Raw genomic sequence first — 26,676 nt, forward strand, 5'->3', positions numbered from 1 at the left:
TACAATTGCTACAAAAGATCTGTTAAGGAAACAAATAATAAAAAAAAATGCGTAGTTAGATTCAATGTTATTAAATTGGTAAGAAATTATTGTTTAGTTAAGATACGTCAGAAGCCTGGAAGGTCTGCAGCTCATGTAATATCTTCTTTTTTTTTTCTTGGAGCTGTACAAGTTCCTCTCTTCATCATAAAAAGAAAACCAAGCTACTTGTACAACAAACTGAATTGAAAAATTATTTTTTCATATGGTAAAGTAGAGGGGGGACGCCGTTTTCCAAGAGCATATTGACCCAGATGCTACTTTTTTATTTTAAAGTAAATGTTTTACTGTTTTCTTCAATAGGACAGGCGAGGTTATATTGACTGTATTGGCTTTAATGAAATTATACATAATTTCAGATTTGTTTAAAATTTCAATTTTATCTAGTACGTGAATTCAACGAGCTCGTTTTTGGTTTATTCATCTTGGATGCTTATTGAAGTCATGGCGCCCGGGTAAAAGCTAATAAAAAATAAAGTGTTTATTAACCCCCCCCCAAAAAAAAGTATTAAGATTTGGGATGAGATTAATTTTGAATTCGTTAATTTCCAGGTGAGACACTCCTGAACTAATCACAATTGTATAATCGATTGCACATTTGGAAAACGGTCTTAAGGATGTATTTGTTTGCAATTTGTAACTACAGCTTTTCAAGACCGGCTTTGTGAAGGTAGCTAGCTGCAGTTTTATGAGCTGGCTTTGACCAAAGTGCCCGCAATTCTTGGATTTCAAAGAGAAATTGGCAGAGTAGCCAAACAATGTCCAGGAGATGATGAAAATATAACCAGAGAAACGGTAGGCCTCAAATTTTCCACCAGCAGAAATGGTTAACATTCTTTAAGTGTACATTGTGGTGGAAATAGAGGGTGATCAGCTGTGGAGGCGGCATATCTATTAATAACTAAAGGTAGGAGCAGTTAATTTTGAATCTCCTTAACAAGTTGACCGAATAAAACAAAGAGAAGATGTGAAAGTGGCACAAGGAACTAAAGCCAGAATCAGCGAGTGTAACTCGTTGGAAATGCAAAAAAAGACCTGAGGAATGAGAAATTTTAGGTGTAATTTAGAGAGGAGGCGTGTAATGTAGTTGCTAATTTAATAAATTAATTAAGTGATTAATCTGAAACAACCGCATGTTCAAGTTGAGTTACAAAAAAACCTATTATAAAAATAAATTGCCTAAAATGTTTCGCGTTTTCTTTTCTGTGATTTTACAGCTTTAAAGATGGCCCAGGTTGGTCGAAACGAACTATGTAAAGTAAAGGAACAAAATTTAAGAGCCAAGAAAAACAGAATTAAAAATTTAATCAATAGAAATTTCAATAAAAATCTTAACATGAAGCCTAAAATATATCTATTACCTCCTCATAACTCAATAGTTTGAATCACTCCTGAATAGTTTTCACATGAAAATAGCAAAATAATTGTGGTTAAATAAAATCGATTATCAGGTTGACCGATTTTAGTTTAAAACTTTAGAATTGAAGGGAAAAATTGTTTTTCTTCACCAACATCATCATAGAATCACAGTTATGTGATGATAAATACCGATTTTTTAGTTTTCATGTTGAGCATCACCTTCTAGTAAGGGAAGTTTTGTGGAATAAATCAAATAATCTATAAAATATAGAAATATTTAATAGAATGTTGGTATGTACTGCACATTTTTTGTTTGCCTCCAATACGTTAATGGAATATTGGTATATTTCAGTTAAAATTCTATTTTTTTTCCTGCAGGAGCATCAATTAAAGAAATATCGGACTGTTTTGCGAGATACAGAAACACGGGCCACCCCCCCTAAACGTGCCACCTTCCCCTTGCCAGCCTCAGCCACCCCCAAGTCAACCAACCCTCTACTCAAAATCGATGTTCAGAGCGAAGCCAGTCTAGCGTGCTCAGTACTATTGCCGTCGTCCTCGGATGTACACAGTTCCATACAAACTACCCTTATTCTATACTCGGTGATACTGTTCAAAGACGTCGGTCTTAAAGTGAAGTCCGCCAACGTTTTAGTTAAAACAAAAAATTTGAACTCTTTTATTTTAAATTTCTGTTTTAATTTTTTATTCAATCTATTTTTGATTTCTTTTTTTTTTTAATAATTTAAAAAAAAGAACAGAGAACATTTAAAATTATTTTCTCATTTTAATTTTGACCGCCCGTCAGAGGGCGGTTCACTACAACATAGCAGCAACACAGCGACCCAAACAAGGTCCATTCAACAAGTAAACCAAGGTTAGTACCCTAACAACGTTAACTCCATTGAATTTGTTATATTTTTTTTTTTTCTTTTAGGGGTTTGCATATTAAACATATTTTTTTCTAAAGTTGTTGGTGTAAATACTCTGTGTTATGGTTTTAGAATAAAAACAACCGGCTTATTTCCAGATTACCAAAACTGTTAACCAGTTAATAGTTCCTCTAACTTAAAAATAATATTCTATTACACGTTGTATAATTACATCATTTCAAATAAAAAAAAAAAAATTAAATTTCTGTAAGCTGTTCATTCAAAATGATGAAATTTGATGATTTTTTGTTTCTTTTTTACCTAAATTATTATTTATCTAAATGCTACAGAATATTAATCTTTACGGTTTGTAAATTTTGTCATCCTCTGACTTATACTTGATGAATGCTTATACATCAAGCATTAAATCTCAATGCTTGTACTTCATTCCTGAAAATTATTTATAAGATAACATAAACGTATAGAATCTTTTCTTTATCAAATTTTGAATTATAATTTCCTCCGGAATATTAATTTCAATTACAATTTCAAAAACAATGTAGATTTATATATAACTGGCAGTTAAAATTATTTTTCCTGGGTGCCTATGTTAGATATTTCGGTGTATTTAAAATTGGATAAATTTTATTTACATTCCTTTTTGTTAATTAATAAAGTAATTATAATAATTAATAAATTTAAAGCAATTAATATTACTTTTAAACAAGAAAAAGTAAATCTATTTCTTTAAATATTGTATTCTTATACTCCATTAAAATGAATCTTGATCAGTAACCCATCAGTTGTCACTAAAGATACAGCATTATTAATACATTAATGACATTGACATCTTATGGACCTAAGACGCGACAAAGAAGTAATGTCCTTAATAAATTCTAATACTGAGATTAAATCTCAATCTGACTTTTCTCTGAAAAAAAAATATTCAAAAAATTAGTAAATAAAATTATTTTTTCTGCAACCATGTAGGGAAGTTCTCATTACTCAATTAAAATCAGCTGTGTAATGCCCAACTTCCCACACTAGTGGGGAGAAATTCCCATTAGTGTCACTTTCCGCACAAGTGAGTGGAAAAACTTTATTGTGCTTCCTTGATATAAGAAGTTTTGTTATTAACATAAATATTTTCTGTAAAACTCTAATAAGCTTATTTAAATTTATTTTATTTAAATAATTAAAAAACGAATATTAAAAAATGAAATAAAATTTGAAAGGAATATAGAAATAAAAATAATACTTTAATAAATAATTAGATATTTTTAATTATAACAGATAAAAAGGTTATAGTGTTACCTTATAGAAATTTAAAATGGATTCTAGTGATTCCTGTTTAGAAAACACTCCTCCATCAATAAAAGAAACAGCAGAAAATGTAATAAGTAATGTAAATACGTAAGTAATGTAAATAATTGTAATATAACAATAAATGTTTATAATAAATAAATTACTTTTTGTAGACTGTAAAAATGAAATTTTTAATTTTATTAGTTAATAGGTAAATGGTTGCAGAAAAAATATAATATTTAACTCTAGTGTAAAGTATTTTCCTCACACTCGGCAATTTGCACTTGCACTCGCATCGCTTCGCTCGCTCGTGCGTGCAAACCCTGCCTCGCGTGAGGAAAAGTACTACTTTCCACACTTGTTAAATAAATAACTATTACTATCTCTTTTGAAGTTTGTCTTCATCCCACAACCTACCAAAGGTTTACAGATAATACTATAAAATTCATGAAGTCATTCTAGTTTCATATTTAACAATTTATTATGTTTAACAATACACAAACTATTCCTACCGTACTAAAATCTGTGATTTATAATTTTTTAACTGAAACAATGGCGTTATTGGGAATAGACTGACTTTAAATAAAATAACTTTCCGAATATTGTGTCATTTTCAATCTCGATATAGTACTCGCACTTGAAATTAGCACATAAATAATTAAAAAACTATATTGTCGTATTTTAGATTCTATGACTATTTCCATAATCGTGTTGGTAATATTACTAATTAAATAAATAAAATATTTCTTGTTTGTTCAGTGCACCTTTACTTGTCAAACTGTACCTAACTTTAACTGTTGTAATTTTTTAGCGAATTAATTTTATAAGATCCAAATTTGTTTATTGTTTGTTTTATTAATTAGGACTCCATTAATTTCAAAATCAGAGAGAAATAAATGAAATTTTTAAGAAGTTCAATTTTACTTAAAAAGTGGTAAAATAAAGCCACCTAATAAAGCGCTAAAATATTCATCCAAGTTTAAAAAAAAGAAAAAGAAATTATTAATATTCTTAACATTTGATTATAATAAGAAATTTAACTTGAGTTTGTGATCACTGAAAGCTGTTTTGTGACCACCGGATGTCAAGACGGGGCTTGGAGTAAATAATTTAATCATGTGTTAAAGTTAGTAGTTTCTATAAGAAATTTACCGCAACTGCCTTGCGTGCCATACAGCTATTTATTTTCTTTAAGGTCTGCCAAGATCTCTTTATCTTTACTAAACTGCCGGCACTAGTGAATGTTCCCTCGTTAATAGACAACACTGTTCATCACCGAATGAGGTGTAAATGGCTCCTCATGGGATGAGAAAATGCAACAGTAGCCAGCTGATATCGACCTCCTTGGGGCCTTCATTGAACTCGACTTAATTATCGAAAAGTTGAATTGATTTGTAATAATAACATTATAAATAAGCAAGAAAATAAATAAGTACATAATAAGCACGAACGAAATCTAGAATGTAACTGCGTCCATTGGAAAGGATTTAGTAATGAAATCTCAAATTTAATCTGCTAGAGATTCCTAAAATGAGTTTCGAGCAAAATCCGTTTTTGTTTTGTAGATTTTCAGCTCCAAAACGCCAAAGGACTTTCTTTTTTTTAAACCTTAATAGATTTTTAGGCAAAATAGTTGTTCATTCGCTATTTTTAAGCCTAAAAGAGGGAAAGTTTTTCTTAATTATAAATTAAGAATTACTTGGGACCGGTTTCAGACTTGAAGGACATGGTCCCACAGAATCCAGGTGCCTTTTCGTAATTAGTAATATGCGTGTTTACTATAAATGGCCTTTAAAAGTGTTATTACGAATTTATAATTATTATTATTGCACGTTTTCTAACTCCACTGCAGATAGTCTATTTGTATTGGTTTTGTAAATAGCGCTATTTTGGACCACTTATAGCAGGTTCTTTCCACACACATAATTTGTATTATTTTCGATTGTAACATTCGCTTCTTCATTATCTTAAGCTAAGTTTTCATCGTCACCTTCTATAGTCAAAGCTTCGTGTGCATCGCCACTGATCTCAACGTCGTTAAAATCACTGTCAACTATTGTTTCACTGTCACTAAAGTCACCGTCCTCCTCATCCAAAAACAATCGTTTTATTTCAGTTTTAGTATATTATTTACCGTCGATTATGGCGAAAAAATTTAAATTTAAAATGAGAACATGCACAATATTAGGAAAATGTAAAAAGGTTCCTAAATATATTCTGGTCGAATTTGCGAATAATATTAAAAAATAGAACAGAAAACAAACGCCAAAACATAAAAATAAAAAACTATTAAGTGAAATAAGTTATAACGTAAATGGTATTGTCGGGTCAAAGTAGACCCAAAACCTATATTTTACTTTCTTGCACTGCCCAAGGACGACTGATTTTATTATCGATTGTTGCTGAGATTGAAAGGGAAGAATTCATAAAAGAGGGGGTTGTCTGAAGTTAATTCCTACAATATGTCACGCAAAAGAAAAGCGCGCGGGTCACATTTGACCGACCCAACGATGCCAGTTGAGAGTTAAGGGTCTCAGAGATACTCTGTCCGAAAAAGTGATTATTACAATCTCTCTGTGTTGTCCACCGAACCTCACAAACGGCAAATTGCAGAAATTTAAAGTTTGGAGCGCAGCGGGATCTTGCAGCTTCAGAAACATGAGGAACAGGGAGATCTCGGTGCAAGATAGAGATAGAATCTAAGTAAGGAGCATTAGCTATTCGACGAAGTGTATACTCATTAAATTATATAAAACCAAGAAACCAAGGGATCCTAGCAAAGTACCGCTAAAATCCATTTTAGCTTTGAGGATCGCATCTATAAATAGCTCAGAGATTCTTTAGAGATATATTGGTGCCATTTTGTCTTTAGAAGTAATTATTTCCTAACTGATGTGCACCTAGCCGAAAGGGTTATTAGCAACAGAAAATATACTTATCAAAGTAATAAAACTGTAATGTTATTTTAATGTATTCAAAAGAAAAATAAAAGAAAGAGTATCAAAATGAGTATCTGTCCTTTTGGAAGTAACTTCACCAGCTGGTGACCTTTTTTCCTTAAGTCCTTAGAAACTAAAACCGAGCGAATTGAAAATGAGTTTAAAGAACATTTTATCACAGGTAAATATATTATTTAAACTGATAAAACCATATTCAAAACATTTAATTGAAGTCATCACCTAAATTCTCTCTTCAGCATCAGTTTCTCTTCAACAAACAATGGCATAATCCTTGCCTTTGATACCATTAATGACACTATTCTTAAGAGATTTATGTACCAATCCGTACCCATCAAATTCTTGCTTTGATCGCATTATTAGTTAGCTGCCTTAAATAGGAAAAAAGTTTGACACTCGTGGAATAAACTTGCAAAGGATTGGGAACCTAGTCGTTCTACGTGGCAAAAAATTCAATTAAGATATCATTTCGTCTATGTTAGGTATTTAGAAAATATTTACTTAACCCTCAAACCACAAGATGCGGGTCGGATCCGACCCGAGGCGAAAAAATATTTCCATTTTTCCCTCCACCATTAACTCTTAGCGACTAGACTCGGTATACCCTTTCTGTGAGTCCTTAGGAAGAGACCACACTGTTTCCGCCGATTCGGTAAGTGTCACTCCGCTCTCTAAGTTAGTATTTGTTTCAGTAAGTCAGATTCTAGGTCGGATCCGACCCGACCTTGGTATTAACGTTATACGTTTTGTCCTGTACAAGTGGAACAAAAATGAAGAAAGTTACTCTGGAGATGCACGTTCGACGTTTCTCAAGAACCTTGCGTTTGCCTTGACGCATCCTCTAGTAGAAAAAAGTCTGAAAAACGAGCATTTTCCAGAGGAATTACTCCTTACGATTGGAAAATATGTCCTACTTGTTCCCACTGATAATGGCGAACAATCAAATGATTTTTTTTATCCATAACGATGTGATAATTTTGTTACCACACAAATATTTTACTTTAATTTTCATTCAAGCTTTTTGTAAACTGTTCTGTTTTTATTGAGACAAGGTTCCTTTTTCAAGTTCATTACTTCACTTATTAGTCTGTTCTAAGTTAATTGTGCCACAAAATTATACAATTTACTAAAAAATTTATACATTTTATATAAAAATAAATGTGTTATTGTGAGTTATATTTGAGTTTTTCACTGTAAGCAAGAAAATATAGTATCGGGTCGGATCCGACCCTACCTTAGTGTTCGTGTCAGGAAAATTCATCTTGTAGTTTGAGGGTTAACATTTAACTCAGGAAAATTCATCTTGTGGTTTGAGGGTTAACATTTTAACTATCAATGAAAACAATTTAAGGCTTGTAACCTAACTTATGTTTTTCCATAATCAAATGCTTATCAGCAATAAAATTGTTGATCATTCATTGCAATAACATCATGATATTCTAGCTCTAAATATCTAAGTGAAACAACATTAGCCCATTTAAATTTTTTTTATTCTATTTATCGTTTTTTGAGATCCATTACGTAAAGCATGATGTTAAAAGAAACACTCTTGAATAGAGAAAAAGCAAATATTCTCTAAGCAACTTCAATTCTTTTTCTTAAACGATTTATCGAATTGAATTGAAAAATTACTTCTTTTCTTTTTAATTATACTTAAACATAAATACAGAGTAAATACAAATACAATATTTCATCAAGTAAAAATTTAGTTATTTATTAAGACAGTGTAAATTAAAGAATTGTACTATTGATGTAATATCTGATGTAATTTCGAACTATAAATTTCAAAATATTGGATTAAATGATGTAAACTTAAAGTGTTCTTCGTAAATTAACCTTCTTTTTTATTTTCGTTTATTTATTTTTTAAGGATTGTCTTTCAAATAGGTTCTTAATGATACATTTAAATATTAAATAAACTCGTTATAAACGAAAAAAGTCAAGTAATCGATTGTAGAATTTACTAGTACTTTAAACCTACTATTCGCTATTATGAATATTTAAATAAACTGAATTGAGCAAATTATTTTTTTTATCTTCTCTTTTGTATTCTAAAATAATAGTTTATTTCTAAAAATTCAATTAAAGACCGACCGTTGATGTATGAAATTTCATTAATTGCATGAAGCTCTAATAAATGGTTACAGAAATCAATATCTCTTACATTTAACTTCATTGTTTTTCATCAGGAGCTTTTCAGAGATCTGAAAATAGTATCTGTGTTTATGGACGGCCAAAATAAGGGACTTTGATTATGGTACGTTTTTTTCGTTTCATTTTTTACGATATATCTTTTTAGGAAGATTTTTAGGCGTTTAGATCTCACCACCACACAATAATGCCATCTACATCCTCTTTTTTTATCTTTGTTTATTTCTAGAATGATACATTATATACATCAGACTAAGTGAGATAGATACCAATTACAATTACATGACGCGAAAGCTGTCGGACATAGACCGATTCATAACGCAACCATAGGGTCACATGAAATAAGAAATAAGCCACTGCTGGCACTCTTGGGTATTTCAATTTTTAGAATTCCTAGGATTTGGAGATCACGAGACCGTCGTTTTAGACGTCATGTTGGATTATCAGGATGGATTATGGAGGAAAGAGTTCGAGCTGTTATATTGGGATAGTAGGGATAGGCTTCTGTTGATATTAGAGGAATCTTGAATGGATAGATTCGGTGACAAAGGGGATATTTAGATCTTTTAAGAAGCGTGAGGTTAGGGAGCGCTAACAATAAAGGCGAAGGCCTTTTGATTGAACGGATCGGATGCAGGAGATATTGGAGGATTTAGTTGAGCCCTATAGATCTGATCCGTATGTCCAGATGGGTTTAAGAAAAAGTTTGTAGAGAGTTAGTTCGTTGAGCTTAGTTTAGATGGTCTTTAGTTGTCCGTACCTTTAGTTTTAGTTCATCTATATCCCTAAATTTATTTTTTTAATCATTAAATCTTGTCAAAATCTAACATCTTCAACAAACTTTGACAAGAAACAAGGAAGTAAATCTTTTATACAAAATTTCCCAAAAGCATTATCTGTATTCCACAAAACCATTTAATTACTAACTAAGAAAATAATGTCAGTTCTCTATTTTCCCTTAATACTAATTAGACAACAGGATGTTAGGATAGAAAATGAGTCACCTCTTTCGATGAGAGTACTCAGCAAGCGGAAGATGTTGCGTTATTCCTGCTTGATTCAACTCAACTGTTGGGCCGTACTTCAACTTAAATTTAAATTTGTTTTTAACTACACTGCCTTTAAAGAAAGTTTAGAATTGTGAATTCATAAATACACAATAAACAATCTTTCAATTATTACTCTTTTGAATTAAAATTAGGTCAAACGATTACGAATAATGTTTAAAAACTATATTAAGTATATATAGACTACCAAAACTCTTAAGCTCTAACCAAGATACGAACCCCGAAAATTATGTGGAATTGCAAAATTCCTTAATATGCCGCTTATTACCAACATATTTTCTCCAAAGTTGTCTAGCTACCATAACCAGGTTTTATCAATACGTTAGATAAGTGAAAATGAAGCTATTAATAACAGAAAACTCGTTCACATTATGTGAATTTTTAATACAACAAAGTTGCACACATCTCTGGTTGCTCATTCTTCTGTAAAACAACTGACCTCACTCAGTGTGTACTTTTTTCGCCACAGCTGCTGCCGCCAAATTTATCAGTTCGTTTTAAAGACGGTGTGGCACTCTGTACGATCCCTCAAAAGTAATATCAGGTAATTAGAGGAAACTTAGAAAACTGCAGCCTTGCAACATTGTGTGAGATTAAAGGAATTGGTTAGAGATGCTTAAAACAAGTCTCAATTGAATTTGAACTTACTGTGGTTTTGGAGAACGCCATCTATATAACATATAATGTACTTCAAAGACAGACAATTTTTTCATATTCCCGGATCTTAAAACGTATATTTCTGAACTTATTCGAGCGGGAAGCGAAGCTAAAAGAGACTTCCATCCCACTTACATATCCCTCATTATTACATTTCCACTGGAGCTTGATGCAAAATTTCATTTCCCTCATTTATTTAATATAGACTTCTCCCCTCAGTTCGTGCATCTGACGTGTTCAAAATGAAGCTCACAAAAAAATAATACAAAAGCATAATTAAAAGAAATCAAAGTGAAATTACAAAGAGGGGAAGACTGTTGACTCCTCCTTAACTATACCTTCGTCGAGTTCACCGTGTTGCTCGATTACCTACCGCACCACTGCTTCAGTCGCTCCTCAACCCTCTACTTGCACGTAATGTTAGTTCTCCTCTCCCTCGAGATATAGACTCCCTTGTTTGTAGTAAATTTATCGAACAGAACAAGAAACTCAGATAATCTCAGTAGAAAACTCTTTAGTTGTCACGGATGAACAATACTTAAAGAACAAAACTTTGTCTTCTCAATGTTCTGACTTCAGTGTTTTGTTTAGAACGCCCAAGATCTTCAAAGTCTCTCTCCTTATTAATATTCTCATTTCTTTAATTTCCTATAAAAACGTTTTGAGATATTATTAATGCATTCGTATTAGATTGCATTATTAATAGGTTCAGCTTTATCAAAGAATTCCACAATGAAATTTCCTAGTGAAGTTAAAGTTTCACTTATTTGCAAGAATGCGATAAAAACATTCATGTAAATTGAATGTTCTTTTAACCTCAACCAATTATTAACTCATTTGTCAACCAATTAATAACTCTTTTAAAAGTCCATTGATTACAGTTTTGACTAGAATTAGTTGATTGTCAGTTAGGTTACATTTATCACCTCATACTTTGCTGTAAAATTATGTCACAGACACCAATTTAGTGAGAGTACACGAGAGTAGAAATTATATTTTAAATTAATTAACTTCAAGTTCATTACTTTAATATTACGAAACAATAACAATTTATTGTTGGAAAACAGGAATAATTACAAAGAAGCAAAGGGAATCAGTCCCAACATCAAATGGCTATAATTGTTTCCTGTAAGCTTCGACCAAACTCCTGGCTATGCGGACAAAGGCTTGTTATAACCTGCTTTCAAAATCATCCACCCTCGCTGTTGTTCTCAACCCTGGGCCAAACCAGTAACAGTTATATAAATTGTGCAGAGTATATCCTCTCTTATTCCTTTCCATTTCGGAATGGACTGTATAAGAGGAGAGCTATAGTACAGGATTAGCTGTTCATATCGATTAATGGAAATGCGATATATACTGTTCAACAGACCATGTTGGGAATAATTGCTCTATTGTAAAAATATTTGCCGGAAATTATTTTAAATTGGAATACTTCCTCTACTCTTATAAATAACTATAGTCAAATGAATGTGTATACATGTAAATCCTAGTAAGTAAGCTTCTTTCTGTGTTGCTGCCCCAAAGTTGGGAATTGGCCGGAATTGGAAATAGAGTTATGAGATCGCAGGTCAAATATTGACAAGGATTACAGATATATAAACATAGCAATTACTGGGTTTAAAGCTTCTCAATAGGTAATGAAAATCCGAAGAGGATTAATGATCTCAATGCTAAGTCCACCTACCATCTCCAAGTAGCAAAGTACCATAAATCGTACTGGATTTGATGATTCTGATCAGTTATATTCTTATGGTAGGTGAATTCCTTTCATAATGCCGACACTGTTTTGAGGCCTACCTTTTTGCAATTAATCACAGATTTCTGCATCAATTTTAAACATAACCCCAATTATTGTATATAGTTCGAAAGGTGATCGTATGTAGATGTTTTTCCTGAATAGTGCACGGTTTTTTCATATTAAATGTTTTTGAGAAAAATGAAGTCAAAGTTTTTGGAAAAAATTAGAAACTTGCTATTCCTTATGTTTGGGCCACAAAGTAAAATACTTAATGTTATTATTTTGGAATAGAAATTAGCTTATTTAAAAGTAAATTTAACCTTCTTTCTAATGAGCTTATTAAAATAGCTGTAGCTTTAATAGTTTGAGAAATATAGACAACTTTTTGCTAAAAAGTAGTAACACCTTGAAAAAACATAAAATTAAAAATATCTATAAAACGGAGCCGAATCGAGCCATAGTTTATATGGAATTTTTTGTTGCAAATGATGCCCAGAATCGCCTCCTGAAGTTACCGTAGTCTTAGGCTCAACACCCTATATATATCACAGTAGCGATGTATTTTATTATCTCTCAAGTAATTTACAAACTTAAAAATGGGAGGTGAAAGGGCCTCGTAAATGGAATAGCTAGCCTAGGGTCCTTTTCATCCAAGTCCGGGCCTGCAAGCAGATGAATCATCTAGGTAATTTATTGGCAAATCGACGAGCCAACCAAGTAAATCCAAGAATGAGGATCCTCTACAAAAAAAACTGTCTCTTCTCCAACTTGGTGCGATCTCCGAATTCTAAATTCATCAGAGAAAGAATTATAAGTAAGCATGAATACCAAGGTTGATTGAAAAAAGCTTAGATGCGAACGAATTTAGTGGAAGAATGGTGTTTAGGATGCAGATGGACGGTTTGGACTAATGGTGTACAAGGGCATTAGGTAAAGTCTGGTTCAGAAACATCATTTTAGGCTATAGGCAGGTGCCCTAATTGCCTTTTGTGGTCTTTCGATCAATGTTGTCAAATGAAAAGAGAAATCTTAAGAGCGAGAAGAGAAATACATAATACAGAGGTTTGGATCAGATATTTTTTATGATTTGGGATGTTTAAGTATTTTAATCCAGATGACATTTACATAAAAAAGTCTAAATAATTAATAATTTATATTTTATACAATAAGCTCGGCTAAAAATAAAGTTTCCAGCTTTAATTACATTAAATAATAATAATCATTTTTTTTTATTTTTTTTCAATTAATTTTAATTTTTTTCAACAGAAGTTAGATCATTTTGTTTTAATAATTAAAACTAAAGTTGAAAAAACTTCTGTTAATAATTTCAGAAATATCCCATGAAGTATTTTTGTTAAACTGGAATGAGATTGCTAGTTTTATTATTATTATTGTTATTCAGAATTTAGAGGTGAATATGAAATTCCGAGCATGTTTGCCTAACAATAATTTTTGGTCAAGAATTTTTCTATGGTTGAAATATTTTGTGAATAAATATGCTGAACAGAATAATTTAAATTCTAATAAATAAAATAATATCTCAATTATATTTATACTCGGAAAATTCCATTTATTTTTATTTTTTTGCTTAAAAAATGTTTACGCCATTTTTTTTTTATTGAAATATTTCAGTTTGTTCACCAATTTGTATGCACAAGAATAACAATAATGATTTTTTGTTTTTGTTTTTGAGAAAACAAAATATATAAATTTTCTCAATATATTCTCCTAAATATTAGACCACGGCAATCTTGAAGGACAAATTAATGAAATTCTAAAACTATCTAAAGTACACCAAATTGAGTGATATGAGAAAAAAATAAATAAAAATTGAAGAACAGTCAATACTAGGTACACAGCCAATGGTTGTACTGCTCGCTTTAGAATTACTTCAGACAGTCTATTCGCTGGAAGTAATTTCAAATTTCATTTATTATGAGAAGACGAGAATGTAATATTAGAATTCTTCAACATAGGACATTTCATTTGGTTGTTTACAGCGAACTTACATGTTTAGGACAGGCACTAGGCCAAATTAAGGAAAGAAGAGTTGCTTTTCTTCTAAAATAATAAAGGATTACTGCTATTTATTCCTCTATTCCTCTCTCTTAGTTGGAATCCTAAATAGTAGAAACACGTGTTCTGTATATTATTATGGATAATTAATGCCTGATTATTTTTTTTTTTTTAAAAAAAAAAAAAAAGTACCTTTATAAAAATAATAAAATTCTAAATTTGCTCAAAATCGTTTAACGGAAGAGGCATTTTCAGAAAATAAATATTTCCTACCATTTTCCGTCCAAATTTGAAGTTTCCAGCAAGTTTAATTACATAAATAGAGTTAAAATAAGCGTGGGTGGGTTCACTCCAAGTGTTTTCATATTCAGCAAAGTCTTCAGCTAAGTGTTGTCAATAAGTCTGTAGCCATTTATAGCCAGTTACTTATTGATTTTAATATTAACGCTTAAAATCATTTTAACGATTAACAATTTTCATATAAAATATGACAGATCTTCCATTATACTTTCTTTTTTCGGGTAAAATGGGTTACTCTTTGTGTGCAGATGGAGGAGGTTCCCTTCATGCGAATTCACTTGGTCTCAAAAATAGCGTCATCCCGCAATGAAGAATCATCACTAATATGTCTATTGTTTAAAATGTTCCGAAATTGTAAATTCAGTTGCTCCTGAGTCTCTGCAGATATTTAGGCCGAGTAAGTTAGCTTTCATGACAGCGCAACTCTTAAAAGTTCTGATTTTAAAGCTCCATAATCGCAAATCCAAATTACTTTTCTTAAACGGCATAAAACTCAATTATTATTATTTTTTACCAATCTTTTGATCGGAAGCGTATTATCTAAGCGCACTTAAAGTAAGTAATTACTACTCATAATTTTAGGCAGGATATACATATAACTATCGATATTAGGTCTCCTAGACGGAGGCGGATAGCAAACTTACTTTAATTAATTCTCTCATCTAATACATTAATTAAAATCTAATGTCTAGCCTGGAAATCGAACCTAGAACTACAAAACACTCACGAACCGCACCTATAATCGCTCTGCTACTGTGACTTGACGCTCTAAATACGTAAGAATTACATTTGTTTTGTCGCTGTAAATAATTTTCAGTTAGATCTTGAATAGAGTAGATTCTCGCGCAATCTTCACTTGTAAGTCAAGAACGGTTGTCACTTGAACTTCCTTTGGCACTCATTTATCTCAGATGCGATTAAATACTGCGTAAATCCCAAGATTCAAGTGATGAAGGAGTGGGGAGTCACGAGTTAACTGCCAAAGAGGCGAAGATATAGGACTAGGAATTAGTTTTTTTGAAGTCTATGACAGTTTTTTTATTCTGCCTCTTCTCCTACCGTCCCTGTTTTGTGCAGCTGCTTTCCACCTAACAGGTTCCTAAGCTTCACTGGAGATACACTATCTCTGCCATCTTAATTTCGGCCTACCGATCTTTCTTCAGCCATCTATTGCTCCCTCATACTATATCTTTCTTGTTACATTCTCCTACACTCTTTCCTACAATGTGCCCTGTCCATCTTAGTCGGTTTAACTTTATAACGCTCACTATATCTGCTTCCCCAAACAGTTCATACAGTTCCTTATTTTTCTTTCTTCTTTAAATCTCTCCTTCCTTCATAGGTCCAAAGATCCTTCGAAGAATTTTCCTTTCAAAAATAAGGAGTCCCTCCCCGCATCAATTTTGGGTACTGTCCAAGCTTGTGAGGCATACATTAATACCAAGCGTATCAACGTTTTATAAAGCTTTAGTTTTGTAATTCTCTTTTACCAACGTTTTTTTTACTGTTTTATTTTTTCTTGCGACTTTTTAAAACATACTCGAAATTATACGATTAAAACAAGCATCGATCAACTTGTAATGTTATCAAACCTATTGAGCAGAACGATAAAAATTAAAGTACCGACAATTAATAATTCATTGTTCAATTTCAAACTTGAAAGCAAAACTAGGTAAAGTTAGATCTTGATGTACATACACATATTTAAGAAATAGTTAACAATAAGTTTAATGCTGAGAACTAATCAAAGAGAATTCGCCAAGTTTCCATGTATAAAGGGAAATCTACAAAGTGCTTATTAACTTTGTGTCGGCTGTATTTGTGTTACATATATGTATCAGTGTCCTATATGCAGAGAATATATACGAAGCGAATATTGTACACATATCTGTGTAAACGAAGAGGCGTGCGAGTGAGGAGTGTGTACCGTTGTGGGCTCCGCCTGAAGGCTCCCTCGCTGCGGTCTGTATTACCTGTCTTTAGTTCACTAAGAACTACGAGGTAGAAACATGACTGTATCAGTCACTCTTATTAGTTAACTGACTTGAAGAAGTTCTGCATCTTGCCTTTGATTTGAATGTTTCTTATAAAATGACTTAATACCACCAATAGAAAGTTTCATATATCTCTGTAAATTGTTTCACATGTTTATATTTAAATCATTTATTTGTCATTTACAGCTGAAAAGTAATTAAAGAGCTTGGTGCAAAAAGGAGTTACATACCTACATTTTTTTTCAGAAAATGTGTTTAGTGGCGCCCCCTATTGTATGTTCAATTCTACATCTTTTGGTGCATAAACGACTTTTTTTGCAGACTCGTTTATTAATACATTATTCTCTAACCTAGGTTACATTTGGAGCAAAAATGAGTTTTCTACTGCAGATAACTTTCTTTTGCTCCAAATAGAAAAGATGACGCAATCAATATTTTTATTAGGTTTATTTAATGTTTATATTAGGTATATATTATTATTTTTCTTTTTGACAGGCATAATAAAGTATCTAACATTCGCTTCGACAAGACACAAAATGCCACTTAAAAGCTCAAAAACAAGAAATCTGTTGACTAAAATACTTAATATGTACTCAAGTTTAACTGAAAATTATGATTTTGGTGCAAAAAAGAGTTAGCTGCAAAATTACTTTTGCTTATAGCAAGCTTAAAAAGTGCTCTAGAAAGTTCAAATTGAGCCCCAAATGACCCCATCACAATATATTAACTAATCCTTACAGCAGACACAACATAAGGAATACATCTTAAAGCATATTTAGTTTTTTGTTTCTACTAAAAATTTTAAAAAAACTGTAGATACTCCTTTTTGCACCAAGCTCTTCAATTACTATGTAAATAGTAATTAATTAAAATCAAAATTAATGGCAATGGTAATTAATGACTTGTGTGAAGAACTTGTCCACCATTAATGCATTAATTCATGCTAATTCTTCATTTTGGAGTCATGCGACCAGCAATGTTTTTTGGGACGTCGTGAGTTAGTTATGAGAGAAAGTAGAGAAACTAAGCTGATGAACCAGTAAGTTTGGTAGGTTTTTAAGGTTAGGTTTGACACAATAAAAGGGAGCGTTAAGAATAATTTTTTATTGCGTTTGTTACTGAAAATACTTAATTCGACAGGAATTAGAAGGCTGGTATGAATCCGTTCAATAGCTCATAATGTACTAGTATTTCAAAGTACTTCAAGACGTTTAAGAAAGATCAGTCGTTTGCATTGTAGTTTCAACTATCATCTATTTTTAGTCGTGTCTATGTGTGGATTCCATGAGAACCGTTTGATGATATTTATTTAATTAAAATTCCTTTCATTACGTTTTGAAAGAGCCAATCCTCTGCAAACTGTTCGCCACTAAAGAAGTCACAAAAAAGCAAGTTTTAAGGCTAGGAAAAAAAATAATAGTAAAATAAAATTAACAAACCCTTTTTCCATTTTCATATATGTAAGACTTAGCACTTTCATTTGCAACATTTTCCTAGAAAAATGTTTTTTAATTAAAACAGTTCTGGAGAAAAAAGGTGGATTAAGCTTTATTCTTCAGTTTCTTTTGCGAGTGTCTTTATTGTCTAATATTAGTAGCAATCAAAGATACCTAAAGTAATCGGTTAAGCAGAATACGAATTAATTTAAGAGATTTTTAGCGATATTTTCGCATAAATTAGTTTCTAAAAACTAATTAATCTTGGTAAAAATTACCTAATTACGTAAATTGCGGTTAGAGAGAATCAAATGCGAGTTTAACGTCACCTGATCTGTGTATTATAATTAGGGAACGGATTCGTATGTATTTACATATTTTTTTCTAGGCAATTTACAGACGTTTTTCAACTAGAAGTATTCATACTGACACTTTTTAAGCCGTTTAAGTCTACTTTTATTTCACATATTTCCACATATTTGGATGTTATCGCATATTTATACATATTTGATTAAAATAAATAAATATTTCTACATATTTAATCAAAATATGTACATATTTTTCATTTTGGGCATATTTTCATAATTGGGAGGTGGTTGACAGGAACTGTGAACCACAGACTGTAGGGCTGTGAATCACAGTGGGTACAATGGTTATTGTAATTTACACAGAATGCTGCTAAACTGTGACGGGCACTTGTTAGTTCTTTGAAGTTGTCTGTTCTTTCAGCTCGTTCGTTGAAGTGTCAAATTCATTTCGTTCGGTCACTTAGTGTATTCTTTTTTGGGTGAAATGCCACGAACATCGGCCTCAAACAAACAACTGGTTGCTAAATATCTTCGCGAGTTTCCAGCAGAACTTTTTCGAAGTGATGGAGACATTTTGTACTGCACAGCTTGTGACAAGCGCGTTTCTTCCAAGACACCCAACATATTGCCACCGGATCGCACATAGAGAATAAAAACAAAAAGAAAAAGAGGACGTCCTATCAAGCCTTCCTTACATCTCCATCATCAAGTAAGTCTACTCTGAGTACAGATCTGTGTCGGGCTTTGGTTAGAGCAGATATCCCTTTCCACAAACTTAAAAATCCTCATTTCAAAGGATTTTAGTCGTTACAAGTCCATCTTACGCCCAGGTCGTCGTCACTTTACGTTCCAACATTTGAAATTTCATGTGGTTGCAATTTCATAAAAAAAAATGTCCATTTTACTTAAATATTCCAGAAAATATTTTAAGAAAATCACATATTTTCCACATAATTGACGAAAATAAATGCATATTTTAATTAAATATTTGGCCTTTTTAAATACATAAAAATCCGTTCCCTTATTATAATACTCAAAATGTAGTTGAATTCAGTGTGCGTTCACTAAAGGATTTTCTCATAGATGCGCTTGCCTCAGCCGCCCTACTTTAACATTGGTTTTATGCGACATAGTAATGTTAAAAGTTATCAGTTCCATATATTATTACGGTCAATCGATTTTATTAAAATAGAAATTTTAGAAAGCGATAATGTGAGAAGCAGATTCAAACTATATGAACTTAAGAAAAGTTTAGTATAAAATATACTTTAAAGAAGCATTCGCCCTTTCGAACAAAAAAGAAATTAAACAAATATGATAACTCCAAACAAATTTTAAATAATAATTTTGAACATAATTTGCAGTAGCCACTACTGCTATTACCAACTTTCATTTCCTGAAAATAGAAAGTGTAAAAAAAAAAAAGTTTTAGATGGGTTAAACTTCGTGATCGCCACATGGGTGCAGCCTCATGTCCAATAACTTCATCTCATTCAAACTGGCTCCATAAAAAGGAGTGCATAATAATGTGAGTTTAAAAAGCAATATCCATCTACTTTAACCTGTAAAATGTTACACGAAACATCATGTCAATGTTTAAGTAAATTACTCCATCACTACTTAAATAGTAATTAATGATAAAAGAGCACATCTGCGTTCCGACGAAAATAAACTGATCTATTTTCATTGGCATATTCGTCAAACCCTTTTCACTTTGCTGTAAAATACAAAATTAACTACTTAAAAAATTCTTCGGTAAAAGTTTTGTATGAGGATTCTCATACAAAATATTTATTTATTTTTTAATTTAGTTCATAAAAGTATAAGGTAGAGTTTATCCATAAGTTTATAACATCCGTCCAGTCTTCAGAACGTAAATGAAGTGCAGCATATCTGTCGTTCAAGAAGTGATCAGTAAAATGCGTTAAGTTTGACCCTGTACTGCTTCATTGCAAGGGAAAAAGGTGACAACTTATCTTGAATTTTTTTTTTTTTTTTTTTATGATTTAAGGCGCGTCAACATCTAAGGTCATTGGCGCCCGGAGCTTTTTTCAGTGCACTGCCGGCCTCCGGACAGTGTTCTCTCGTTACAAACAACACTGTCCATCACCGGACAGTGAGCTGTAAGAAGCTCCTAGGAAGAGAAAATCTAAGGGTCAGCAGCTGGATTCGAACCCGGGACCTCCGCGTGGGAGTCCAGTATGCTAACCTCACAGCTAATCCCTTCCCTTGAATTTGTTTATCTTCAATATTAGCGTAAAGCGGTAGTATCGTTAAATTAGTTTTAATTTATTAATTCATTTATTCTCAAAAATAAATTACTTATTTAAAAAAAATAAATAGTGCCTGGTCACACGGGAGCAGGTGAGTTAATGGTTAGGTTTTGCATAAGTTCTCATTTAGAAATGGAAAGTTGCACCAAATGGGATGGAATATGTTGGGGAAAAAGGAACAATGGAGGGGAAAAAAACCTCTGTAGAAGGAGAGTAAAGAGAGGTCGACTAAGGCCCTTCTAATTTCCCAAGGTGTTTGACCCTAAGGGTATGTTACTATCCTAATACGGAATACCCTTTTCTTTCATTTGTTCCACAAACATACAAAAATAAAAGTCAAGTTGCTGAACTATTTCAACACATGTTTATAACACTGAATTGTATAGTAGATATTTTTCCTGCAAAATAGGAATAATGTATAATTTTGTATTTTATTTAGAATAATTGATCATAACTTGATTTTTAGTTTCCAATATAATTTATCTGTTAAGAGCAATAACTTTTAGTTTCTCCAGTTATTAAAAAATTATTGAAAAAATAGCTGTAAAATGGAATTTAAATGTAGCGTATCTTAGTTCTCCTTTTTAGTGATAGATTGAGCCATCCCAGAGGAGAATAAATTATTGTCAATCTTAGTTTATTACTTTTTTTTATCAACTAATGTAATTATTGCAAATTACATAATTTAAAATTTATTTCAACATTTTATTACACGTTAGTCGCTTTAATAATTGTTTGTTTAGTTTCAAAGAATAACTTTGACTTTTTCTATGGCTAGGCTGTTTGAAGTTAATAAGCAGTTTTTAAACCGACTGCCAATTAAAAAATTATTAAGGTATTATTATTATGTAATCAAACCAATATGAAACGTTAGTTATTCTGCAGCATCCTGGACTTAGTCTCTAGATAAAAAAAAAAGTTATATGTAATCAAGCTTGGTAAAATAGTAATAATAATAAGACTGAAATTGGCAATCATTTTTCATCTCTCTGAGAGTTTTAAAACTATACATACAATTATAAATTATTCTTTTAGGTTAATAGGTTAACAAAAATAGTTTGGTAAATGATATTTAGCTTAACTTGCATGGTTCTTTATTTAAACCTTGAAAATTAAACTTTGCTAACATAGTGCTCCTTTCCATTAAAAATGGATTTTCTCATGATAGTAAATAGATATTAACAGTACACCACAGTCATTCATCCACCACAGTCTCTTCTTCTTCTTCTTCTTCTTCCCATGGTGCTACAGTCCTATAATAGGACCTGGACCTCATTTAAGAGAGAGTGCCACTCTTCCCTATCCTCGGCTTTTAGGCGCCATCTTCTTACACCCACCTTTCGCAGATCTCTTTCTACGTCATCTAGCCATCTTATCCTGCTATCGACCTCTACGTCTTGCGCCCCCGGGTGTCCATATAATACTTTTTTAGGAACTCGGTGATAGGGCATCCGTTCAAAATGGCCGAGCCACCTCAGCCTGCCTTTTGTGATACAAAAAACTATGTCGGGTTCTCCATATAGTTTCTTGAGTTCTTCATTCTTGCGGAGCCTCCATTCACCGTCAATGTACACCGGGCCGTAGATTTTCCACAACACTTTTCACTCCCAAATCCTCAGCATATTCTCACATTCTTGTGTCATTGCCCAAGTCTCGCTACCGTACATCACTACCGGCCTTATTATTGTTTTATAAATAATAATTTTCGCCGGACGTGACAAATTCTTAAACCGTAAAACTTTTTGTAACGCATACAAACACCTGTTTCCTGCTGTTACTCTTCCTTTTATTTCAGCGGTTATGTCACAATTTGCTGTCAGATTTTCTCATGACAGTAAATAGATATTAACATTACACCACAGTCATTAATCCACCACAGTCTCTCTACTGTATTGAAATAGGTGGAATTTAGTTGTTAATGAAGGTTAGTACGTAAAGGTCGTTCTTAGTATAATATAAACTTTTATATAATCCTATATATTGGTAGAGGTTAGAAGTAATACCTGAACGATATATCAATTTTCAGGATGCTCCAATTTAGTAGTTGAAATATACGAGTATGTTGTTTCCCCTAAAGCTGTTAGGTCCCCCGTTTACAGCGATGGAATTACGAAAGTGCGACTATCTATTACAATTTAAAAATAGAAGCTGATGAGAGGGACATTAGAGTTTGGATGGCGGATTTTACTAGGGGCCCTCCAGATCTGCATAAAAGATAGGAAAATCCCAACTGCCATTGAAGTTTCTTTTGCAAAAAAAAGAAAAAAAAAAAGGTTTTCCACTTGTACAGAAAATATTTTATTAATGGAAAAGAACTCTAGACTTCACGTTATTTAGGTCGCCGCAGAATAATATAAGGTCAGGTGAATTTCTCTTTTTCTATTAAATCCCCCGGATCTTCAACACACAACGTGTAGAGAGGGCCAGGAATAATGGAGGTCCTCGCCTACAATTTTGTTCTGCAGTAATAATAACAACCAAAATAACACTCTTGAAAACAATCACAAAACACTCGCTGTTACTTTTTTTGTTGCTCAAAAGATTACATGCAATGATAAAATGAGAACAGTAATTGAATTGCATTAAGAAGCTCTAAAAAATTAATTGAGTTTTATGTTTACTTTCTAACCAAGGCAGCAAAAAACAAATTTCACCGTTATTTTCTTCTTCTTCTTCTTTTTATTTAGTTTATCTAAATTTTCAGTTTTGTTTGAATAATCTTCAAACATTTAAACGTAACTATAAAATTTACCATAGCAATAAGGTAGAATAAATCCACATGCTCATGGTGTTCTTAATGCAATATTAGATCATTAGATGTACGAATCTTATAATTCTTGTAGATTCGTTAGTGTACGCAATAGAAGATCTAATTGTAGACAAATCATGTTTATGCATACAAATTATAATACTTCAAAGGAATATATTACCTTTTCGATATTATCTGCGCTAATGTAACAAGAGTAGCGTTAATTTGGCTCTGACATTATATCAGCTTAATTGTATGCAAATTTTAATTGCCAATTTTTCTTCTTTTTGAAGTTATTAAGCTATAATTATAAAAACAACTTCATTAGAGTTCGCCGCTGATTTAACGTAAATACAGTTATAATTCTTGATAGATTTTGCTTAATAATTTTCCTCCAATTGTTTACGTTCTGTCTACGAATTTAAAACTATTTCTGGTATGTATTTTTTAATTCTGCCTTCAAAGAGAAACTATTCTTAAATATTTATATAATTTTTATTTACTTCTAAATTTTTTGTGAGAGCACCGTCATAAATAACGGATAACTGAAGAAATAGAAGAGATCTGCTAAGTGGTTATCTAATGGTTTCCCAAGCGGAGATCCCGAGTTCAAATCCAGCTGCGATCGTTAGATATTTTATATATTTTTATAGGAACTTCATACAGTTCAGTGTATGGTCATTGCCCGTTCAAAGCGCCAAAGATAAGCCTTTAAAAAAATTTTTTTGAAAAATAATAAAAATGTAGAAATGAACATGGTTTTAAAAGTTGGCCCTTTGTTGAAAGAAAGCTGAAGAAGTGACGTCGTTGTGCCCTTGGAGGGACTGAATTTATATTTATTGCTTCTTCAGTTTTTAATCCTGAAAAAATATAGGAAGAATACACTTGCTTTGTAAGGGGGATCCTACAGATATTATCCAGTACTGCAGATCTAACCAGATTTTCAATATTTCAATATAGTTATTAAAGATTATTTTCTGTTATTTCAACTTTTTGTTTTTCCAAATGTTGCTTTAACATACCAAATTTCATAACAACTTGGATTTACTAGAAATAATAATTTTTGGGTTTTTAACAAAAAAAAAATATGCTGATGTTATAAATTTAAGCACAAAGGCCTACTTAAAGCTACAATCCCGGGCGTCTAAAGCTGTTTTTGAGCCCTGTTAACGTGTCAGTCGTATATTTTGTTTAGGTGCCTAATATAATTGTGTCTTGTTGACCAATAAGTGTAAATCGTCGACCATTCGCGTAATAAAACATTTTTATAAAAAAAAATTAAACAAAATATAAAATAAAAGTGAAAAAAACTTCTATTTGCGTGTAAACTCAATAAATCGATTTCTATTGCAACTTGTTGAATTCCTAGTACATAGCTAAACGCTTGTTGAAATCGAAGAAACGTGAGAATCAATATATTCCTACCTGTTAAAGTAGGGAATAATGCAGTAATAAATTCCTAAGGAGAATATGTACAATTAGGACCTTTCTTTCTGTTTGTACACATAATTTGCAAACACATTGAGTATATATTCTAATATTAAAATGACTTTCACCGCGAAGGTAATATGCCGACACTTACTCCCATTTATTTTTCATTCTCCGCCTTCGAAATCATTTCTCTAAACTTGTAACGTAATTCTACATATTTTTGCGGGAGATTACTGAGCCAGGATCAGAGGAGAAGATGGCAGAGTCATCAGCAAACGTGAAGAGAAAGAGGATTAGCGGAGGACCTAGAATGCTTCCCATTGCGGAATACCCGCTTCCGCTTGACAACGAGATAATGAGGATCCAACCATTCTCTGAAAGTAAATTCACTTCTTTTAATCACATTCACTGTATGAAGGAACTGTATGAACCAATGGAAGTTCAGTATCTAGAAGCATTAGGTTCAAAGAATTGAACATAAAGCAAAGTAAAATAATTTTTAACTAATTATCAAGGTAAAATACACACGGCAACGTTTAGCCAGAAAGGTTAGTCTCTTCAATGAAAGCAACATGTTGGCTACTTGTATTGTGTCGCCGAATACTAGAACAACAGGAATACGATGATGAAACGTTTGATATAGGGGACATATTATACTGATCGAACATCATATTGGTGAATTGTGTACACCTTAAAACGACATTGAATGATGGTAAATGTTCGAACGTTTTAAGAAGTAGGAAAATGCACTTTTTTTTTTTGGTATCGATTGAAAGTTTACCATATTATTATTGAAAGTATTTAGAATCCAAACTATTGTTGTACACGCAGGGGGTGAATGTAATGGCTAAGTAACTGTGACAGAGTGAAAAATCGTTAACTCCACTGAATCAATAATGAGTAACCAAGTATTGCGTGTATTAAACAAAATACAAATAGTCTTTCTTCCATTATTACCATTATTATATATATATATATATATTTTGTTCTGGAAAGTATACATTTAATGCAAATAAAAAAGTAAGACGAAGTAAAAACAAGGAAAGAACCAAAAGGGGTTGAGAACGAAGTGGGTTACAGTTCAATCAAGATTGTAGTCAGTTCAAGTAGATCTAATCATTTGATTGAGATTTCAAATAAGCTATATAATGTTTCAAAAAAATTCATAGCTTAGTTATTTTAACTCAATAAAAAAACTTCTGATTCCCATCAAGGAGAATTGACATTAAGAAACCTTCATTGTTATTGGCATAGATAAATCTACGCCTCATCAATTTTTCTTTCAACTTTAAATAGATCATTCACTTATCACCATAAAGCTGATGGAAAAAAGAACTTCGTGAAAGAGATAGGTTTTAAGAAGCGAAAGATTTCACCATCAATAAAATCCAACTATTAAATCATTTTATTCATTTTTAGAATAAGCTAACAAACGAAATCTTATATTCGTATATTTTTTCTTATTCAGAAATAATTTGTTTTTAAGTAATTCTGTATTTTAATAGATTATTCTTCAGTTTTTTTGTTCTCTCTCTAATTACCTGTTGGATATCCATGCACTTTTCACGTAGCTATATTCTGCAATTATTAAGGGAGACCGACTCCTCGGACTGTACAGAACATTCTTCATCTCTTTCTACCCTAAATATGAATACATAAATACTATTAGCAGCAGTGAAAAAAAAAAGAAAATTCATTTAAGGGAAGAAGCTGGAACAACATCTTGCTACAGTGAGAAAACCTCATTTCCTTATAATAATAATTAATTAAATAATTTATGCTATTTGCCAAAATTAATTAAAATTCCTTACTAAAAGTTACTAAAAAAAATACTGAGCTATTGCTAATATTTTTGTAATAAAGAGTCGAAGACTTTTAAGCAATTAATTTAGCGGAAAAACATATATTTGAATTAAAAAGAATAATCCGGAGGCGAAACTTTATTCAGTTTGTTTTCATCATTTTGCGATTGCTTAATTCAAAAATTAAGGCGCCGTAATGTTGTAGATTGTTTGTGTTGC

At 31.9% G+C, this 26,676-nt stretch overlaps 1 protein-coding gene across 2 annotated transcripts in view; it reads left to right on the forward strand.

Moving 5' to 3' along the window:
* The first annotated feature begins 1,925 nt into the window (after window positions 1-1,925).
* LOC141449757 (discoidin domain-containing receptor 2-like) overlaps window positions 1,926-26,676 on the forward strand; it is a 471,131-nt gene continuing 446,380 nt past the window's right edge. The window contains exon 1 of one of the 2 annotated variants that reach the window (XM_074119492.1): window positions 1,926-2,275. The gene's annotated coding sequence lies outside the window, so the exon portion shown is untranslated. The remainder of the gene's footprint in view (window positions 2,276-26,676) is intronic. The other variant, XM_074119490.1, reaches the window with a different exon arrangement.

The sequence above is a fragment of the Rhodnius prolixus genome, unplaced genomic scaffold, assembly GCF_049639745.1.
Source record: "Rhodnius prolixus isolate KJV_2025 unplaced genomic scaffold, Rpr scaffold_2, whole genome shotgun sequence".
Lineage (NCBI taxonomy): Eukaryota > Metazoa > Arthropoda > Insecta > Hemiptera > Reduviidae > Rhodnius > Rhodnius prolixus.